At 52.7% G+C, this 22,090-nt stretch overlaps 1 long non-coding RNA gene across 2 annotated transcripts; it reads left to right on the top strand.

Moving 5' to 3' along the window:
- Positions 1–5,607: 5,607 nt before the first annotated feature.
- Positions 5,608–8,678, top strand: LOC144312102 (uncharacterized). 2 transcript variants are annotated; one of them, XR_013377537.1, is made up of 3 exons: positions 5,608–5,726; positions 6,975–7,412; positions 8,140–8,678. It is a non-coding gene; the product is annotated as an uncharacterized LOC144312102 (long non-coding RNA). The 2 variants fall into 2 exon arrangements; XR_013377536.1 differs by having other exon boundaries at positions 5,614–5,726; positions 6,891–7,412.
- Positions 8,679–22,090: the final 13,412 nt, after the last annotated feature.

Raw genomic sequence — 22,090 nt, 5'->3', positions numbered from 1 at the left:
TAGGTCAAAGGCAGGTTTTGGACAAAAGAGAGGCTGTTCCATCCCCAAAGCGAGTACTTGTCGGAACAAGTCCCTTGCCAGAACGCCGACTGGGGAGGGCATGGAGCAGTGGGATGACCCTGCGGTCCTCGGGCCCTGGCAGGGCACCAGAGTACCTCCCCGCTCTGAATCAGAAGAAGGGCATTCTTCTACCATTACCAGCTCCTCCGCCAGCACCAAAACAAGCCATGCCTTTCTCTTTCCCACGTTCCTGGGTCAAGAAGCAGGTGTGGTCTATTGCAGCAGGTTTACATCAACGGAAAGCACATTCCTGGGCTCCTCGATCCAATCGACACGTGCAGTTTCTGAGGCTGCTACGCCTGACCTCCCGGGCCGTCACTGTTTACTCATCTGCACAACCCACTCAGCCATCAGATAACAACCAAGCAACTTGGGATGGGCCTCCCACCCGGCCCAGCAGGAGGCCGCAGGGGTCCAGGAGCTCACAGGCTGCCCCGTGCTAGTGACGGCACCTGAGAGCCTCTGCTTGTACGACCCTGTCCCTCCTGGTGTCCACCTCCACATCAATACCGGGTCGCATTCATTCATTCATTCAATAGATAGATATTGTGTGTCCCCAGCAGGCTCCCTGCCAGGTGCTGAAGCTGTGATGGTGAGCTAAACTACGCATGGCCCCATACCTACATTTTATTTATTTATTCATGACAGACACACAGAGAGAGAAAGAGATATAGGCAGAAGGAAAAGCGGGCTCCCTGCAGGGAGCCCAGTGCGGGACGCGATCCCAGGACCACGAGGAGCTACCCAGGTGCCCACCTCCTGGAGCTTTTATTTTAGTGAGAGGGGGCATTAGAAGCAAGCAGGCAAACAAATAATAGTTTCTGGTCATGGTAAGTGCCCAGGGGAACATCTAGACTGGCAGGGGTCAGCTCACGTTCCTCAGGAAGGGCTCTCTCTGGGAGGGACACTGGAGCTGAGGCCAGCACCTAAGGCCTGAATAATGAACTACAAAGGACATTTCAGTGCTGTTCCCCTGAGGAAGGAAGCCCAGAAGGAAGCCATGATGAGGCCAATGGTACCAGCATGAGCCGGAAGGCCCAGTGGGAAAAGGCACTGTCCTAGCTCATCCAACACAGGCGTGCACAGGCAACACCACCCAGGCCTCAACCCCCGGGCCTGGTCCCCTCCTCCCTGCCCCCCTGAGAGCTTCCTCCTCTCGCTCGGCACTTACATGGGCAGCAGTGAAAGTGGACAAGATCTGTACTCTCTCATAAAAAGAAAGCAAGTACCACCTGCTAAACTATGAAGAAAGACACTGTGGGGACACTCCGATAGCTCACAGTCGGCCCAATTTCCTTGGGTGACAACAGAGGGTCAGGAACTTGGTCATATGTGACACCCCTCTTTTGAGAAAGGAACCAAATACCATGTGGGGCTTGTGCCCACAAGTGGGGTAAGGGTCCCAGGACACAGGAGGCTTTGGCAGGAGCTGGCTGACTCCCATCACTGGCTGAGGCCTATTAGATTCTGTGACGGGCAGTGTGATGGGAGGGCCAGCAGCCCCTGGGTCTGGCTGCCTTGAACATCCTCACTCCCAGAAGCTCCCCTTCTCCCTGCCACAGGAGAAAGGCGCCAGGCCACATGGCGGGCTTGGCTCAGGGGCAGCGGGCCTTCCTGCTGAATGTGGCAGCCCCGTGTGCTTCCTGAGGTGACAAGTGACCTTGATTCACGTTGGTGAAGTAATGGCTGTCTGTCTCAACCTTCTCATCCATTGGTCACGTTGCAACACGGCCCTCTGTGAGCAGAACTAGTTCCCAAGAGCCAGCTCAGGGAATTTCAAGCACCGCCCAGGCGAGGCTTGCCACACTCATAACATCGGTCCAGGTGCCCAGAACCACCCTGGCCCCCTGCCACCCAAGGTGCAACAACAGGGACTTGGGAAAGTGGGAGAGGTTGCAGGACTGGCATTAATTCTCAGCTCTCCCTTTGCTGTGTGACTTTGGACAAAGGCCTTAACTTCTCTTAGTCGCTGCAGCTGCACTGACTACACGCCACAACGTTGTGAGTCATGGAGAATGAGAAAATGACCATGACAGCACTTGGGGAGCTTTAAAGCACACACCAGCGATAGGGGTTCTGTCCACCGAAAAGCTGATCAGAACAAGTGAGTTTCTGAGTGTTCGCCCAAGGCGCTCCTCTGGTATGAGAACTGGCATCCCTGGACCTATTTCTAACATGGAAAGACAACCTTACAATACAATGTTCTCCATACATCAGAAACTTCCTTGTAAAGCCCAAGATGTAAACCTGTAAAGCTTTATAACAAGATACCAGGAAATTCCCATAGATGTAAATATCCTAACACGTGCTTAGCCCCAAAATGATTCTGTGGAGGGGCTCCCAGCCAGTTCAGTCCGGGGAGCACGTGACTCTTGATCTCAGGTCGAGTTCGGGCCCCACATTGGGCACAGAGCTGAGTGTCCTGGGGGTCTCTGTCACTTAAGTGTAGGACTCGATCTCAGCTCAGGTCTGGATCTTAAGGTCCTGAGTTCAAGCCCCTGCATTGGGTGCCACACTGGGCATGGAACCTACTTTCTAAAAAAATAATAATTAATTAAAATAATAACAAGGAATAATAATTCCTTGTAGACCCAGAATTGGAATTTCCATTGCACTAATGGCTCTGAGTTGACCCTGCAGTGAGATATATACATGGGAGGCAAATCCAAGAGGATGGCTTTTTTCCCTGATGCAATCCTTTTTGCAGCTTTCAGTTTATACTATGGGGCATGTATGAACGTGTTCTTCAAAGCTACATGCCAAGTTAGTGGCCACAAAGAGTCCTAGCCCTCCTGCTTAGTGGACTCCACACTGGTCAGGGACCACATGGACCACCCTCTTCAAATGCCCCTTCTTATGAGAAATTGCTAAGTTTTTTTTTTTTAAATAAAGGCCATTTTTATTTTATTTTTTTAAATTTTTTTAATTTTATTTATTTATGATAGGCACACAGTGAGAGAGAGAGAGAGAGGCAGAGACATAGGCAGAGGGAGAAACAGGCTCCATGCACCGGGAGCCCGACGTGGGATTCGATCCTGGGTCTTCAGGATCGTGCACTGGGGCCAAAGGCAGGCGCTAAACCGCTGCGCCACCCAGGGATCCCGAGAAATTGCTAAGTTTTTATCCTTCCATTGTATCAGTCAAAAGACAGGCAAGACTTAGGTCTTCCTCACCCACAGGTAATAAGATCAGCCTAATTATGGCACGCGAGGGTAAGTGGCCAAGGACTTGGCTGTGGAAGGCAGGGAGCTGGATGGAAAGGGACAAGCATGTGGGATCTGGAGAAGGCTGTTCACCACATCACATGCAGACATTTGCCCCGTATCCAGGTTCTGCTCTCTGACCTGAGGTCAGCTGAGGCTAGGAAGCACATGATCCTCCTGATTTGCATAGCCAGAGGGTCAAGGGTAGCCTAATGCCAGGTCCCAATGGCCACATCACTCACCTCACTTCATCTCACCATGTAGGCATTTTATCATCTCATGTCCTCGAAGGCTGAGAACAGTACAGTATCTTGTGAGAGACCACATTTGCTGAACTTTCAGGTCAATACATTGCTACAAGTGTTCTATTTTATTATTAGTTTTTGTTTTTCATCTCCTATGGTGCCTAATTTATAAATTAAACTTTACCATACATATGTACGGGGGGGAAATGCTGGATCTATAGGGTTCAGTACCATCCGAAGTTTCAGGTGTCCCCTGAACGTACCCCCCACGAGTAAGGGGACGATGGGACACCAACCCTAGCTGGTCTCCTCTTCATGTCACAAACCAACCATGATGGAGATCTGCTCCAGCTCAGAAGGCAGGAGTCTGATCCTCCTGGAAAAAGGTTTGAGCACCCAGGGCCTCAGGTGAATTCAGGACACGCTGCGACAGAATCCACCATCCTTTCATGGAACCCACCACCCTTTTTCTCCACTGTTAGAGAGGGACAGCTTAAGAAACACTGAGGCCAAAGCCTCACATGTAGCTGCCCAGAAGCAGGCGTCTCAAACTCCACCCCCACCCTGAACAACACCAGCCTCTTGGAGTCGCCCCTCCATGTGTTCTTCCTCGGTCTCTTTACCTGAACCCACAGCTCTGCCTTCCAGCTCCAGCAAAGGCCCAGAAGTCATCCTTCCTTGGTGCCCCACATTGAGTCTCTCAGAAGAGGCTGTCCATGCTACCTCTCCAAGAGGCCCTGACTCCCTACTGCCTCCCCTTGATCCAGAATCACTCCCAGCCCCTTGGCCCATGACCAGGTCCCCACATCCCCTGTCTCACCACCATTCAGGAGCAGCGTCTTTGTCCTTGACCTTGGGACGAGCCACCCTTATCACCCTCTCCGGTGGCCACACAGCTGTCCCCTCCCTCTAGAATGCTCATCCAAGTCTGGCTCCTCCTCATGCTGGGTTAGCCCTCATAGACTCCTGCCCTGATGCCTCTCCATGGTTGTCCCTCTTCCCCATGCTCCCCTCCAGCCAGTCTCTGTCATACTGTCTGTTTGTACTCTCCTCATGGCGCCAGGCACCTTCCAAAATTATTTCTTCTTAATGTTCTTTGTTGGTTATCTACCTCCTGCAAGTTGCATAGGCCAGGAGCCTGTGTGCTTCACTCACCACTGTATCCCCGGCACCCGGAACAGGTCCTGGGCCAGCACAGGATACTCAAAAGCTATCTGCTGACCACCTCTGAGAGTCCAGTGACTTCCAGACAACTGACACCTCCCAGGTTGCCAAGGGCCAATGTCAACACCTCAGACCACAGGGCAATAACAGTTCCCGGATGCTCCTTGGTGCTGAGGGAGAAGCCTGAGCTTCCTCCATCTCTGGCCTCCTTCTCCGATGGGCCTCCCCACCTAGCCCAGGACCCCCCAGGAGTTAGCAACAGGGCATGCACTGGCCAGAGAGCCAGGAAGAAGTCCTGGCCCTCTGTACCCCAGAGTCCCTGGCAGGAGAGCTCCCTTCTTCCTTTCTTGGCCTCACCACCTGGCCAGGCGAGCTTTTCAATTTCCCCATCCGTAAGACAGGGACAAAGAATGCTTTGTCACCCCACCTACTTCTCACGGGTGTTATGAAACAACTGTTTGCTCGGAAAACACTTTGAGCAACTTGGGTAAAGGTGCCTGTGGCTCCGATGACGCCTGCTGCACCCGATCCAGGCCAAGGAGGGCTGTGCCAGCTAGTCATCCGGTCACCGCCTTGCCCGCCCAAGGGACAGGAGGCAGGAGGCGCACAGTCGCTCCCGGGTCACCAAGCCTATCTTACCAAGCCTGTGGACTGGGCTGCGGTCCCAGAAGATGCCCACAGGGGTGTGTGTGTGTGTGTGTGTGCGCGCGCGTGTGCATGTGCGCGCATTCCTGGGCCTGCCTGACCCACTGATTTCAGCAGAATATGAGCTCTCCGTGGGCCTGGCCAGTGGCCACCGAACACCCAGCCTGCCCTTTGGTCAGGAAGGAGAGCCCAGGGTTACCTGGGGATAACCTGTCTGAGCGCATGCCACGGGGCGGGGCCGCAGCGTCAGGGCCAGCCTCCCCGGCCGGGAGCTGGGAACAAAAGAACGCGGCCCTGGCTCCTAGCCGGAGAGAGCAAGCTCAACCTGCCGGCGCTCAGGTGCCCCTCGCCAGCAGCCGCTGCAGCCACCACGTTGCCATGACAACCATACCTGGCAGCTCTGCTCTGGGTGAGGGTGGAGGCGGGGGCAGCCCCAGCACTGACCAGGCATACCGCACCCCGGGGCCGCCCAGGTTGAGGCTGAGCGTGGAGAAGCCCAGGCCGGGGCCGCGCAGGGCGACAATGGGCACATCTGCCCCTCGGCCAACATCGAGTCCCCGCACCTAGAACTGGGCGCCAGACTCCGAGCCCCCGCGACAGGCCTCTCCCTCCTGCAGCACCCACCCAAGGGCTGCTGATCCCTGAAGCGGGTGGCGAGGCAGCCGGCAGACAGCGCCCAGACAGCATGTACATTTAATTATAACTCTCCCGGGTGGAAAGGGCTGGCTGTGTGCAGTACGGCTGCCTGGTACTAATTATATTTATTTTCAAACGAAGAGGGGGGGGCTGGGGGGCATCTTCTGAAGATGAGTCAGAAAAAAAAAAATCCTTCATTGTTATGAAAGCAGAGGACCGTCTCCTGAGGGTGTCTGTAACGCATCGCTGTCACCGCCTGACACGGAAAACCTGAGCCGAGAGCCAACCGCCAGGCCGGTGAACCCCGCATCCCTTCAAGTCGGTGCAGGCAGCACGGGCCGAGGCCAAGGCCAAAGCCCTCTCCCTCCCGGCCGGGCCGAGCTCCGCAGCCTGGCTGAGCCCCCTGCTCCTGCAAAGACGGGCCATTCGGCATCTGCTGTCACCTTAACTGGGAGGCAGCGGTCCAGTTGAAACACGGCAAAGGTTTCTCCCTCATCAGAGGAAAAGCCTTCCGACCAGATGGCTGAAATGAAAAGGCTCCATCTTCAGCCTCCACGCGGCCAACGGGGTTATTAATAACAGCACCAAGGATGCTGCAAATCAAACAGGCACACCTAAAAACCCCAAATAGTCACCCACACATGGGGCAGGAGACATCTGTACTTTAGAGGCAGGCAGATGATTCTCTCGTTTCAGGGGCACACGGCCGTTTCAGGGGGGCCTGGGCAGGCCTGCTCAGCCAGTCAGCCGGCTCCTCCGGCGAGGCCTGGCAGCTGCCCTGTCCCCTCCCCACACCCACACCCGTGGGGTGCTGGGGGGGAGAGGGAGCAGTAGGTGACGCGTCCACCCAGGAAGGCTACTCAAAGCCAGAGTGTTCAGAATGGGTTTTCCAATAATTTTTTAAACAGTCACACTCGTTTTGTTTGCTTTCTTCCAGGAAGGCTGTGCCGTTCTGGACAAGGAGGGGGAGGGAAAAGAAATGTGAGTTCATTTCCTGAGTCTTTTAAACATTTCTTTGCAGACAGAGCACTGAGAAGCTGTGGCCAGAGGGCAGAGCAGTCGTAGGTATGCAGCACTCACGGAGGGAAGGTCAGAACTCATCCCCCACGTGGGCTCTTTCCAGGCCACAGCATGGACGCTGGATTTAGCAATGAGACAGCGCTCAAGGATCTGGATGCACATCAATTCTCCACCTCCCTCCCAAGAAAATGGTTTTAAGGCCGGTTGTTTTTGGAATGGGTTTTTCCCTGTTTGTCCAGGCAAGGTTGGACTGTTAAACCAGTTTATCCTAAAGAGGGCAGAACATGGACCTGGGGCCCAAGTACTAGGGACACATGAGAGTTATGGGAGCAGCCAACACTTGTCAAAGTGCTTTTCCACATTCATTATTTTACCACATCCATTATTTTACTTCTCACAGCAACCCCACGAAGCGAATGGCAGCATGCCCATTCCACAGGTAAGGCTCTGGGAGGTTAAGCAGAAAATCCAAGGGCACCTCACCTATTCCCACAGACAAGTCATCTTTCCTGTCGTGTGCTCTTAGCAATCTGTTCCTCCTCTTATTGCTATAGTCAGCATCTTATGCAAAAGTTCTTTGTGGGATGAGCTGGCCCATATCCATCTGCCCGTCTCCCCGACTAGGACGAAAACACCACGAAGACAGGGACTTTCCTTGCTCACAGATGTGCACGGCGGCCAGCACGGAGCCTTGAGCGCAGTAGATTTGTAGTATGTATTTGTCAGATGAGTGAAGGAATGAACAAATGAACAAAAGACTTTTGCCCTGACAGAGGAAAGAAGGTCCAATAGACAGGCAGGGCAACCTCAAGCATGCCAGCCGAGATGCTACAAGGTTCATTTTGAAACTAGTGGCACAAGGTCCACAAACTGAGCCAGCACCATGGCCATGAAGACCTAGCTGCAATGAGGTGGCCTTTGTCTTTCCTGCCCAGGTTACTGTGTGCAGCTTACAGGGAGTGTGTCCCCCACCATGCAGATGGGGTCCGTGCACCCTTTTGACAGATGGACCACTCAGGGACTGAGTAGTGCCTGCCTTTGCCCTGGAAGTTATATGGCAAGTCAGGGACAGAGTTTGCAATCAGACATGTCAGTAAATTCCCATAGATTCCCTGATCAGCTCATGGATTAAAGCAATGATCTGTTTTTTGTTTTGTTTTTTTCAGAACAACAGTCCCAGTTCTGGTTCTGCCTCATGAAGATGGCACCTGGCCTCCCAGCTTAGAAGACTGGCCACTGACAAAAGTCTCTGTGACCCCCGCCGTGGCTTCCTCTGCTCTCCTCTGAGACCCAAGGCGGCTTCCATGGACAGTCGGAACGAGGAAAGTAAAGCAGACAGAAGCACACAGGGGAGATGGGACTGGAAAGAGGACCCCCTCTACCCCCGCCACGAGCCCCCCACTCCCACCTGCCTTGCCACACTGCGGGCTGATTCTGCTCTGATGGGCTTGCTGGTGTCTGCCTTTGAACTTGGTTTTAAACACAAGCATGTGAGGGCACCTGGGTGGCTTGGTGGTTGAGCATCTGCCTTTGGCTCAGGTCGTGATCCCTGAGTATTGGGATCGAGTCCCACATCAGGCTCCCTGCGGGGAGCCTGCTTCTCCATCTGCCTATGTCTCTGCCTCTCTCTGTGTGTGTGTGTCTCTCATGAATAAATAAATAAAATCTTAAAAAAAAAAAAAAGAGGAAAGAAAGAAAAAATCTTAAACACAAGCATGTGTAAATGCTCACTGTGTTCCTGGCCTTGCCTTCAACACCAGGACTGCTGCAGAAACCCAGGGCCCTGCCCTCAGAAGGCTGCCAGTCCAGCGTGATGCCGGGCGGTGAACCAAACAGCACAGCCCCCTTCCACCCCACTCCACCCCAGAATCTCCAAAGCCCAGAGGCACAGGCCAGGCCTGACACCCCTGGTCTGCTGCTCCTCTGGGTAGATGTAAAGAGGCCGGGTGCTCCCAGACTCAAAGGGCCAATTCCTCCCTTTCAGCTTCTTCCTTTCTGATTCCGCCAGGTCAAGGTTTATGAGAAAGTGGATCTCACCATTTCTAGGACAGCAAAGTGAGGGACTTGTCACCAATCACCCTTAATGAGACCACATTCTGTTCCCGGGTCACACAGAGTAAATGCTGGAAATTGGACTCGTCACGTCTACTGCCTTCTGATAGATGGCCCTTTGGAGCTGTGGCATACATGACAGCTCTGGGTCGAGGGGGACCAGGATTGCCTGTGGCACCATGAGTGTAACACAAACCAGAGAAGACCTGGGGACACCGGGACTCACTGGGGAACTGTGCCTCCCACGACAACTTCCCTCCAAAAGGCCATTTGGCTACAACATATCATATGACTTGTTCTTAGAGTTACATTTTAACTGACAAAGTTTAACAACTATGACTTATGGCCTTCTAAAATTGGCAGCAGAAAAATGAACTGAGGAAGTAATGGAAAAAAACCACAAGTGAAGCCACTCTATATTATGCACAATTTCTGTTATGCTTTTTTTTTCCTTTCCAAGTGTGTGTGTGTGTGTGTGTGTGTGTGTGTGTGTGTGTGTTTTCGAAGGGTAGCAAATATTTTCCAGATACACTGTCCTGGCGTTCCCAAGCACATATTTATGCCAAGTTTATAAAAAGCAGCTGCAGACAGGGTTGACTGGAAGGATTGCTCTGCTGTCTGGCTTCCAGAAGGTGCCTCAGTTCTCCCTCTGCCACCAGGACACAGTCTTACCTCCTCAAACTCTCAAATCTGCATCATGTGTCCGAAACAGGACAAGCCCGCGGCTCCAAGTGATCTGGACAAATGCTCACCTCCAGCCCTTCTGAGCTTTCACACACTTCTGATCTGCAAGGTGCTTTAGTGACACATGCTTGATCATTTTTAGTCATTTCAAAATCCTCATACAGATACAAAAAGGAAAGTGTTCCAAAACTCATTTCACAAATATCTGGATGGCTCAGAGGGGCCTCATCAGCATCAGTTTCTGAAAGTTTAGAACATATGGTGAAGCCCTCCCTGGGTAGGCTTGTGCCAACCTGCCTTTGCATCTACTTACCCTGGGTTCAGCAAAATACCCTTCCCCTGTCCCCAGAGCATCCGATCCTGGGGCACCTGGGTGGCTCAGTGGTTGAGGATCTGCCTTTGGCTCAGGGCATGACCCCGGGGTCCTGGGATCAAGTCCCACATCAGGCTCCTCACAGGGAGCCTGCTTCTCCCTCTGCCAGTGTCTCTCATGAATAAATAAATAAAATCTTAAAAAAAGAAAAAGAAGGGGATCGATCCCTGAGTGGCTCATCGGTTTAACACCTGCCTTCAGCCCAGGGCGTGATCCTGGAGACCCGGGATCAAATCCCACGTCAGGCTCCCTGCATGGAGCCTGCTCCTCCCTCTGCCTGTGTCTCTGCCTCTCTCTCTCTGCCTCTGGGTCTCTCATGAATAAATAAATAACATCTTAAAAAAAAAGAAAAAGAAAAAGAAAAAAGATCCTCCAATCCTTCCCTTCACCCCTCCGTGGCCTCCCCCCAGCTTCTGCCCGTTGAGAAGCTCCAACCTCTGCTCTAGCACATTCTTGATTCAGCACTGCACACCCTCGGACACCCTGGGACATTCCGAGTGACTGCTCACCTGCACCCAAACCCAGACTCTCACTGGCCTGGGGTGGGGACTCCACTCACCTCCCTCCCCCACCTCAGGCTTAATGAAGACAGTAACAGCCTGCTTTGTAGCTTTCCTAAGGGTGACTAATTGGTTAATCTTGGGAAGGCCCTTTGAAGATGAAAAGCCGAGTATTACTCATGGGGTTGAAGGCACGCACCTGCCCTCCCGTGGCCTGGGTCCCCGCTCAGAGCAGGCGCTGGCTGGCTGGGGGGCAGGAGCCACATGGGGGGCACTCCCAGCACCCACCAAGGGGGAACCGGGAGGCTTCTGCGGCCTGCGCTGTGTGGGCCACTCTGAGTTTGGGGACTGTCTCATCAGCTTTTACGTGGTTTAACAAGCCTCCAGATAACTCTGCCAAGAGGGCAGCGCATGTCTGAGAATCAGTCAAGACAGTATTTCCTGGTAATTGTTTAGGGGAAGATGCTTTCCTTACAATGAATTCCTCCCTGGCCATATGGCGCTTTCTCCTTCCTGTCCTTGGGGACAGGAGCCTGGGGCGGGCTGGGCAGTGGTGGGTGCTCTGTGGTGGGGAGACCTGAGGTCTGGGGTGCCAGGGTGGGGCAGTGGTGCTGTCCCGCCTTCCCCAGCTCGTGGTCCCTCCCCCCAACAGCTCGGAGAAAGAGGAAGTGGCAGCAAGAACAGGGAACCAGAGGCCAAGACAAGGGATGAAGTCAAGGGTCGCCCAGCACCATGCCCCCGCCTACCCTTGACCCCGAGGGTCAGTGGGTCCAGGGGGACTTTGACACAGTGGCAGCTGGGAAGCCAAGAACAGAAAGCCTTTAATCCGTGCAACCTAATGCCAAGATTCCGGCTGAGAGAGCCCATTTCCTGCCCCCCACTGTCTGCACATTCCTCCCATTCCTCCCAGCACCTTCTCCCAGTGACCCCTCACCACGCAGCCTGTGCTCTCACCCCACGGCCAACTGCTTCTTCCTTCTAGAAAACAAGTCCCGTGGCCAGCAGGATTCCACACACTTCTGCTTTCTCTCTCTTAGATCCCCAGGTTCTTAGAAGTTTTCATGGCCCTTTCTCCTCCGGCAGATGGCCTGGAACCCCGGAGGTCCCCCTGGGACATGCAGAATGGTAAAGATTTAGAGAGCAGGATGGAAAGATGGGAGCGCAGCAGTGAGAGAGAGGCCAGAGGGGCCACTACATCTTCACATCCAGCCAGGAATGGGTTGCAGAGGGTGGGGGACACGCCAGGAGGAACAGGCTAGGAAATTTTTCTGCCTCTGTTTGGGAGAAGGTGGGTGGAAATGAGTTTGGAGAGGATTAGAATGGGGTGGGGGGTACTGTTTTGAGGCAGGCAGCCTCCGTTCCACAATTCTAACAGTGCCATCAAGTGGCCCTGCATGTAGACGCAGGCCGGAGCCTCCAGACAGCCCTTGTGACCCGGTGCACGGAGGAGCCGCGGGCCTTTGCTACCTGCCAGCAGCCAGCCAAGCGCCCTTCCCTGGAACGGCCGGCCAGGAGATGTGGAGGGTATCCCCCCAAGGCTACGTGTAACAACCCCAGTGGAAATGGGTCATCTAGTTTAGCACGTTCCTGCAAAGTGCTTCATCAAGACTCATGCCCACACGTGGAGGCATCACTGGGAGGCGTTGAAACCAAAGTCACTATCCTATGGGAGCCACCAAAGCACATTTTCAACCTAAGACATGGTCAGGGACCAGAGCAAGCCTGTCTGTGCCAGCAGACCCTTGTGCGTGTCCAAAGGAGAGATGAGGACTGAATCGAGGTGCTGGGCAAGGCTTGGTCCAGTGAGCGCACAAGAGGAGGCCCTGCCAGCACCCCTCAAGTCACCCTTCCAGCGGGGACACAAGTCTTCTTCTGGCGTTCCATTCTCTTACTTGTATTTATTTATTTTTTTAACTCTGCAAGTTAAAATCAACTCACCGTAGAAATACAAAAGTGGTTTTCTTTCTAAAAAGAGGATTTTTCTTTTAAATATTTTATTTATTTATTCATAGAGACACAGAGAGAGGCAGAGACAGGCAGAGGGAGAAGCAGGCTCCCTGTGGGGACCCCATGCAGAACTCAATTACGACCTGAGGCAAAGGTAGATGCTCAACCACTGAGCCACCCAGGCGTTCCCCCAGGCACCCCTAAAAAGAGGAATTTAAAAAGAAACAAAAGGCTTTTCCTGGCAGTGGTGTGTTTGTGTAGCTGGGCATGAGGAGACAGAGCGAGGAGATGAGCAGACATTCCAGTAGGAGCCAAGGCCCTGGGGCCAGTCCCAGCCTTGACACTCAGTTGCTGTGTACCTCTGGGAGGTGACCCCACTCCCTAACCTCATTTTTCTATAAAAATGAGGGGGGAGAAATAGATCCATGGTTTTCAAAACTACACTCCCATGTCCCAGGGGAGGGGTGCCAGTTTGGTAGGACTTTGGTCCCCATACCCTTTACAAGAACAACCCTGTCTTTATCCATCCTATGTGTTTGGCTCTTAGGTAAGATCTTATTTTAACAAAGGGTCCCGCAGTATGGTAACCACTTTTGAGTTATACACCCAGACCATGACGCTCAGAACTATCCGTCGTGCCAGCAGAGTTGAGGCCTTAATACCGTGTTTATACTTCATGACCCCAGACCCAGACTACAGGTGACTACATGAACAGGAATAGCTACCCCAGGTGAGCCAATCTGACTCCTCCTCCCCAGAATTGGAAACTGGATCAGATTGGGTCAAGATCGGTCTTTGTTATAGCTGAGGCAGCCACCTTGGATCAGAGGACTGAAGGGCTCAGGGCGCCAGCCCCTCTTTCTGCTCCCCACTACACCCTCACTGTGTTTCCCTACAATATATTGCCCCTGTGAAACTTCTAAAGCTCTGGACAAGACCATCTAAAAACTTCTTCCCAGGGACACCAGTGGCTCAGTCTGTTGACTGTCCAATTCTTGGTTTCATCTCGGGGCGTGATCTCAGGGGTCATCGGATGGAGGCCCACAACTAGCTCTGCCCTCAGCAGAGAGTCTGCTTGAGATTCTCTCCCCCTCTCCCTCAGCCCCTCCCCCTGCTCACTTGCACACGCGCGCTTTCTCTGTCTCAACAAAATAAATCTTTAAAAACAAAAACAAAAAAAGCTGCTTCTCAGCTCTAAGAAACAAGGTCACCAACCCAGGGCAATACACCTCATCCCCCCAGAGCCACACTCTGTTTTTGAAAATAAAGGGAAGTTTCTAAAGAGACCAAGTTTTTATGAATTAAAATGTTTAACAGAGTAGGCATATAATGACTCAGTAAATATTGACATTATCATTCTATTACTGATATATTCAAAGATTATTTATAAATCAGTCATATTATCCTGTTATTATAAATTTTAATCTCAAAAACATTTGTTATTTGTATCTACTTGGACCTCACCTATCAATAATACTTTTTTTAAAATTTATTTGTCCCAGGGTAGCCCTGGTGGTGCAGCGGTTTAGTGCTGCCTGCAGCCTAGGGCATGATCCTGGAGACCCTGGATCGAGTCCCACGTCAGGCTCTCTGCATGGAGCCTGCTTCTCCCTCTGCCTGTGTCTCTGCCTCTCTCTGTGTGTGTGTCTCTATGAATAAATAAATAATCTTTAAAATAAATAAATTTATTTGTCCTGAAATCTTCCATCCAAGGATTTAAGTATCTATAAATATGCTAGTTCATTCATTCTTCCATTTTCTTAGATGCTCCAAGTTTACCAAAGAAATAGATCTTTTCACTAAGATCTTACAGGATGGAATTTGAAGAAATCCCAATTTTAAATGCATATTTCCTAAATTACATCTTCTCATGTTAAAGAAGACTTGTGCCTTCTTTACTCTACAATAAATGAGAGAATCACATATTCTCCATTTAAGAAAAGGCTCTTAAGGTACTTGAGTATTTGTCAAAATCTGCATCATGACTCAAGAGTGGGCCCTGAAATCAATTTAGTGGATCAGAATCAGCATTTTAGAATTAAAAAAAAAAAAATTAGAGGGTGTCACATGCAGTAAGGCTGCATGTTGTTATGTAAAACCTGATTTCAGATATACAGGTATGCATGAGCAGGGGGAGGATGTCCAATGCATGTCTCACTGTGGGCCTCAAAAAGGTGTGTCAGGGTCCCAGCCCAACCATGCCACCCCTCTTCTTAACACCTCAGCCCAACCCCACACATGTGTATGGGTGCACGTGCACCCAACAGCATGTCCGCATCATCCCACGTGCCCACACCAGCAGGATCACAGGAATTTCCACCCTATTGTCACCTCCTTTCCTCAGAGTACCAGCTCTGCTATGGGCCAGGCCTGCCACATTGGATTTCCAGCACACATCTGTTGGGCTTTCATTTTTGGTACCGGCTTTGGGGCAGGAGAAGGGGGTGTGGCGCAGGTGGCTGTTGGAATCAATGAAGTCCAGGCTGCTGGGCCTGAAACGCTTGAGCTCTCTTGGTTATGCTGGTGCTGGGCCTGTATGATGGGGACTGTCCAGTAGCCATTAATCTTAAGTAGGCAGGGTTACAAAGGATCCTGGCGCAGGATTGCGTTCAACCCCCAGCAGGACAGCAGTGGTTTCTGCCAGCCATGGCCAAGTCCACACAATAGCAGAGAACCTATTAGAAAACAGATACAAAATAACCGTTTTACCTAATTTTGTCTTTCGCTGGCATGAATCAACCACAGGATTGTTTCTGGCCTAGTACAAGGCACACTCTTGCTACTCATAGGTAGAGCAAGGTGCTGCACTCACCTGGGAGCTTGTTAAGAGAATCTCAGCCCCTACCACCCAGGCCTAATGAGTAAGAATCTGCATTTTAACAAGACCATCAGATTCATGCAAGCACTCACAGAAGCTTGAGGAGCTCCAATTCAAAAATGCTGGTCCCCAAACTCACTGACACCCAGTTGCCCCGGTTTCCCATCGGTGGGGGAGAAGATGTCAGCACGCATTTGTCTTTTCTTGGTAAGCGGTGTCTCACTCTGATTTTATTCCCTTCCTTCTGGCATTAAGACGTGCTCTGCGTTAGGAAGAGGGATTGTGTTTAGTTCTCCACATCTTCAGGAGGCAAAGTAAAACGTAGTTACCTACACCTGCCTCCTTGCTGAACTGTTCTGGCCATGAGCCCAAAGCCTCCAAACAACTTGTGAAAAGGAAACCGGAGTGTGTCTCACTGACCCCATGCCGTCTAAAGCAGAATTGGAGAGCGGGGTCCACGTTAAGACTAGGGGTGCAGAGATGTCATCTGGGTAGCTCAGTGGTTGAGCGTCTACCTTCAGCTCAGGTCATGATCCCAGGGTCCTGGGATCCAGTTCCACATCAGGCTCTGCATGGAGCCTGCTTCTCCCTCTGCCTGCATCTCTGCCTCTCTCTGTGTCTCTTATGAATAAACAAAATCTTAAAAAAAAAAAAAAAAAAAAAAGACGGTGCGGCAGCGTCTGCGTAATCGTGCTCGGTTTTAGAAACTCCAAGAGGTGCCCACTCTGTGAGGAACATTGCAATTAGCTCAGGCACAGACCCAGGGAGTTAGCAGGCCAGCTAGAATGTGGCGTTCCAGCCACCAGCAGAGCCAACCTCAGCCTGGGCTTGCCCACCCCCTCTGCATCCATGCCTCTGGAGCAACCATAAACCAGCAGATCGCTGTAAGAGCGTCATGTGCATGCAACATGGCACCTTCATCCCAAGTATAGAGACGTGAAATCTTATAAAAACGGGCCCAGCACTTTGGCCTGCATTAAGAAGCCAGCCTCCATAGCTGGAGACTCAAATGTGTCCAGGCTTGTCTTGCCTGACATTCTCTCCTGACACCTGGAGAACCTGTCAAGAGTAGGAAGCAAGCAGAAGGTGGAGAAATCATGCAACAGGGTCAACAGGAGTGTTCTTCCTGAGTAGAGGGGATACTTGGAGTGACTCTGTGGTACTGGGAAGAACAAAATCTAGGGCCTAGCATAGTGAGAATGACAGAAGACCAGGAGGCAGGCAGCATCTGAGCCCGGGTGGCCCTGCAGAGGGAGGGACAGGAGCAGACCCATTCTCGGCCTGGGAAGCCCACTTCCATGCACCAGCAGCAGGCCCTCTGGTCCCAAATGTGCTGTCCTGACTGTCCTGTCCCGACATCCTGATCCTGAGCGTCTTATCCTGACTGTCCTGGTCCTGACCATCCTGTCCTGACTGTCTTGGTCCTGACCATCCTGCCCTAACCATCCTGGTCCTGACTGTCCTGGTCCTTACCATCCTGTCCTGGCCATCCTATCCTGGCCGTCCTGTCCTGGCCATCCTGTCCTGGCCATCCTGTCCTGACCATCCTGTCCTGGCCGTCCTATCCTGACCATCCTTTCCTGACCGTCCTATCCTGGCCATCCTGTCCTGACAGTCCTGGTCCTGACCGTCCTGTCCTGACCATCCTGCCGGCAGCAGACAGGCCCTCCTTCCCAGTGTCCTGGGATTCTCAGCATTCCAAAGCCTACAAATAACAAAGGCAGTTTTGTGGCGTTTCAGAACAAGCTTGGAAACTTTTAAATGTCAAAATGAATGATGTGGAAAGACTTGTGGGAGAAGCGAAGAGGCAGAGGCTGAGCTGGGAGAAAGGAAAGGCTCCAGGACACCAGAGGGGCCGCTGGTTAACAAGTCTTTGGGGCTCAGAAGTCTTTTAATAAAAGGGATACTCAGAAGCAGAAAAACATCTTGAGCTGTCACGAGGACCAGTGATGTGGCAAAAATGTAAAGATTAATGCAGCCCCGGCAATGAAGGCTCAGGCACATGTTACTGATTTCATTGAGGATCTGCTGTCTGAGGTGGGGAGCGTCTGATTTGCGCAAGGATGTCGCAGGGCGAGGAGTGCTATCACCCCACCCGGCCCGGACCCGGATCCGTATCTGGAGACACTTGCCACTCTGTCTTGCCAGGAGCCGGAGGCCCCACGACCAGGAGGCTTCCCATGCCGGAGGCCAGACTTGTCACTGGATTTGCACCATCCACAATAGCCCCAGGAGAAGGCGGGGGGGCTGGCCTGTCCACACCCCTTATCATTTGGGCAGTGATGCATCATGCCCAAGGCCGGGCACAGAGCGGACAGCCGCCCCCCAACCTTAGTTTTCTCATCCGTGAACGCCAGGCCCAGGCTGGGAACCGGTGGCATCCCCCTCGGACAGTGACATTCTAGAGGCTCAGCAGTGAGAATGCTGTGGTTGAACATGTGGAGCAGGACTCCTAATTCCACGAGGTGTGCTGACTCCAGGACACTCCCACAGCCTGTTTGCACCTCATAACCAGCCCTCAAATTGTGAAGTTCCATTTTACAGATGGAGAGACAAAGGCCCAGAGAGGTGGAGGGACACGGGACCAGGGCCACTGGGGCCGACGGCAGGAAATGCCGGCCAGGAAGGCGGTCACGAGCACTCTCAATCCGGGCTGCTGCCAGAGGCTCCTCTTCTCAAGGACCATGCCCTCCGGGGACACTGACCATCCTATCCTGTCCTGACCATCCTGGTCCCAGCTTTGTCAGCCTCTAAACCCCAAGAGGAAAGGTACTGATCTCTTTTGAGTGAGGCCTCCCCAATGCCTGACCTTAAAGTGTTGAAGAAAGATCTGGAACTGTCCCCCTCCCCCACCCAGATGCTTTGTGCCTGACCATTCCCTTCAGATCCCTTTAAGTCTCACTATATATCCCACGAACCCTGCCCCAGCCCCAGAGCTGGTGGCCAGCTTCACCCCTACTGGGACTGGGACATCACCCTCCCCACCCCCACCCCACTGAGCACCTCCTTGGCCCAGAGCCCAGTGCCCACTTGGATGACCTTCGGGGTCCCTTACCCTCCATCATGTCACTGGAATACATGCAGCTCCCAGGTCAGGAACAGGAATCACAGTTCTGCAGCCTCACCCACCCCCAGAAGGAGTTGCCACAGAACCGGGGCCCAGGGCCTGATGCTGCCATGCCATCCCTCTGCCCGCGCATGGGTGTCCCGCATGCTCACTCTCTCACACTCGCCACTCAGACAACCAGAAACAATGGCTGAGCCCTGAGAACTCACCCAAAGGCCCCCCTCCCAAAGGCCCCCCTGCACCTCCCATTTCCCCAGCCTCGCAGGGGGAGAGCACCTTTACTTGGCCATCTGCCATTCCACCCCCCACTAGGATGCTGAGACCACAGTCACCCCAAACAGGAAAGGCTGTCTCATTCTGTCCTCATCCCCCAGCACCTCTGCATGTGGGCAGGAAGGGGGGGTGTGTGGGGGGCAGGCTCAGAATCACCGCACATCCTGTCTGGGATTCTCGTCCTCGGGGCCTCCCAAATGTGCAATTACCTGCCAGCACCACCCACACCCCACCCAGCTCCCCTGCACAGCACCAGCTGGCCTCTCCAGGGAATCAGCCCTCAGGTCCAAACGCTGAAAGCAGCCCAATCAGCAGTAACGTGGGCTGCAGTCACCTCCACTCAGCCACAGGGGAGGTGCTCTGCTGAACAGCGGCTGCGTGGCCCTGACCCTCACCACGGTGTGTGCAAGCCCCCTGAACAGCAGCCAGCAGCATGGGCCACCCGTGGCACCCTGGCCTTCCCGAGGGAGATGTTTCATGGGGTCTACATAGCCCCGATCCTCTCACACAGGAGGGATCGCAGCAACTGAATGACTCCAGTGTTCATGGCCTGGAGATCAGGTAAAGAGGGAGGAGGCTGAACGAACACTCTTAGCTGGGTGCCAACAGGACTCTGCTGCACTGCTGCCTCTCCAGTGCCCAGGGCCACCTGGGGTGAGCCACGGAGGCGCCAGCCTCTCCCAGATCTTCTCTAGGCCTCTGGCTGTCCCAAGTCAGCTTTCCCAATACATTCACTGCAAAGTCATCTTACCATAGAATAAAATGAGTGTAGCAAAAGACAAGTTTTATTCTAAAGAGTCTTGCTTCTAGCAGTCATGGACAGCCATCAGGCTGGCAGCCAGCCCCAGGCCTGAGCCCCACAACCAGGCAGAGTGATCCGAGTGGGCCTCCCCCGGCCACAGCAGGATCTTCCTGGAGAGCCTCAGCACCCGGCATTGAGCCAGACCGAGAAAGGAATGGGCAGCGAAGGTGGGCAAAGGCCCGTCATTAGGCCCGAAGACAACAAAGGAGATGGGGCCAGGCAGCCTGCCTCTGGGGAGGATGAGCAGACCTCAAATGAGGGGAGTACAGCTTCAGGAGCCTTCCCCACCTGCTGCTGCCAGGGGGACTGTCCAGTGTGCCTGAATTTGGCCGAGATCCTTCCAGCAGCAGCTAGAGAATGGGGAGGGCCCGCAGCCAGGTCAGGTCTCCACACCCCTGCCCCCTGGGCCAGCATGCAGCCAGATGCTCACACTAAGCCATAACCACGATCAGCTTAAGCTGGCTTCTCCGACAAAGCAACGCCAATGTCTGTGGTTGGAAGTTTCAAGGTCCCTGAGTTTCAAGGGACGTCTGAGTCCATGACAGAGTGATGGGTGGTGAGGGAAAGAGGGTGAAATGCTGATGTTCTAAGTAGGGCCTGAGGCAGGGACTGGGCAGGGAGGCACAGGACCAGAACAGCTTTCTCTTCCTTTTCCTTGTCAATCCTGTCCATAGCAGACACTGAGACAGTGAGGGGATCACTCCTGCTCCAGGCCCAGCCCCTCCTGACCTCATCCCCTGACTTCTTAGGGGACATTCCCACCCCATCCCTACAAGGCAGCCCTTGGCAACAGCCTCCAAAGGTACTGCTGGGAGCTAGGAGTGCAGGGCCCCGATCTTTAAAGAACCACTGCCACACTCTGGCAAATGCAAGGAAATCATCCCGGGTGCTCTGTGCCTGTAGGACAGCCTCTGTATGTCCCGTGTTTATGAGAGGTCAAATCCAAAAAGGCTGAGGCCAGGCCTGCCTGTAACAAGTCCTAGGCGGGCATCAGCAGGAAGATCACTGGCAGTGGCATAAGAGTGGCTCCTTGTGGGACAGGAGCACATAGAGGCCAGGGGCTGAGGAAGAAGATACACAGGGTAGAGCTCTGGCCAGGCAGAGGACACAGATGCTGAGAGCCACAGGGACTTTCAGGAAGACTGAGGTCCATCCTGGGAAGCAGAGAGGACACCATGGTGACACTCCATCCCCTGCCTGGGAAAGGACTCACAGAGCTGAGCTGATGGGACAGCACCAGCACCTGGAGGGGCTCTACAGTCCTGCCACCTGGACTGGTACCAGGACAGCCCACCAGGCACAGTAGGGAAGCTTTGGGCAGCCAGGTGGACACGTGCTACCCCACACCTGACCTGAACCGGGCTGCTGAGGATGCCTGCCCAGAAATCTGATTGGCTGAGAGATTTCAGCTTCTTTCTAGAGGACCAACGTGAAAAGTGTGTACACTTGGGAGCTGACATAGTCCTCCCTTCCTCAATATGGACTAGGAAGCAGAGTCTTTCTGCAGAGAGGATACAAACTTAAGAACTCTGCAAGGGAGAGCATAGAAACTAATAGAAAAACTGCCAGCCTCCCCCTCAATTCTGTGAGCTATCTGATATTTTCCCAACAAACCTTAACGAAGTTTGATTTCTGGTGCTTGCAACAAAAGACCTAGACTGGCCATGCATGTTATCACATCGAGTTCCTATAACATAACCCTATGAGGGCAATACTCTTAATTGCCTTGAACACACAAGGAAGTTAAGGGAAGCTCTCCAGAGCTTGGATCTGCTCCTGGACAGTCAACTTTCAAAACCCATTGTCTTCACTAGAGTGCTGTACACCTCTCCAAGGTGACCTCTCCTCAAGCATAGAGAAAGGAAATTGAAGGAGATAATATTCGAATTTAAGTTTCTTTCTTTCTTTCTCTTTTTTTTTTTTTTTCGAATCTGAGTTTCTGCTATTGGCCAACACATCCACGCTCATTACAGGATGCACCCATTGAGGAGGAAGCATGCAAGTAAGTGGCCATGAACCGTCTACATCCAGAGCCAACACCATGTCTGGACCAGAGCAAACACTCCAGCCTCAAATCCCCATTGCTCATGCCCCAGCTCCTTGTTCACCTTTCTTGATTGGCCTTGAGCACACATGACTATAATCACCTGCTTTTGTTCCTTGTCTCCATGGAGACTGTGAGCTCAATGAGGGGGAAGAGACCACTTACTGGGCAGTCTTTGCATCTGCTGCCATGCCTTCCTTTTGCACAAGCAAGCCCTCACTAAATGTTTGTTGAGTAAATAAAAGAGTGAATGATGCACACGAATATGCAGGTCTCCTACCAGGTGAGTACACTGGTGGGGGAACCAGTGAAGACAGGCCAGTACTCTGCAGTGCCTACACCTGGCACTAGAGAGCACCCATGCACACCAAGAAGGTGCTTCTGAGAAAGAGTGGAGGTGAGATTTTGGTAGAGAGTTTTCAAGGAAGAACGCTGATGTTCATCTATAAGATCTCCTTGACTGAAAGTCTGCAGTCTTGCACAAATGAGCCAGTCTCAGCAGGACACACTGTACTGATCAGGGTTCTCCAGAGAAATAGAATCAATAAGATATATAC

The sequence above is a fragment of the Canis aureus genome, chromosome 4 (assembly GCF_053574225.1).
Source record: "Canis aureus isolate CA01 chromosome 4, VMU_Caureus_v.1.0, whole genome shotgun sequence".
Classification (NCBI taxonomy): Eukaryota; Metazoa; Chordata; class Mammalia; order Carnivora; family Canidae; genus Canis; species Canis aureus.
Note: the sequence above shows the minus strand (reverse complement) of the source record. Positions and strands in the feature narration are given on the sequence as shown.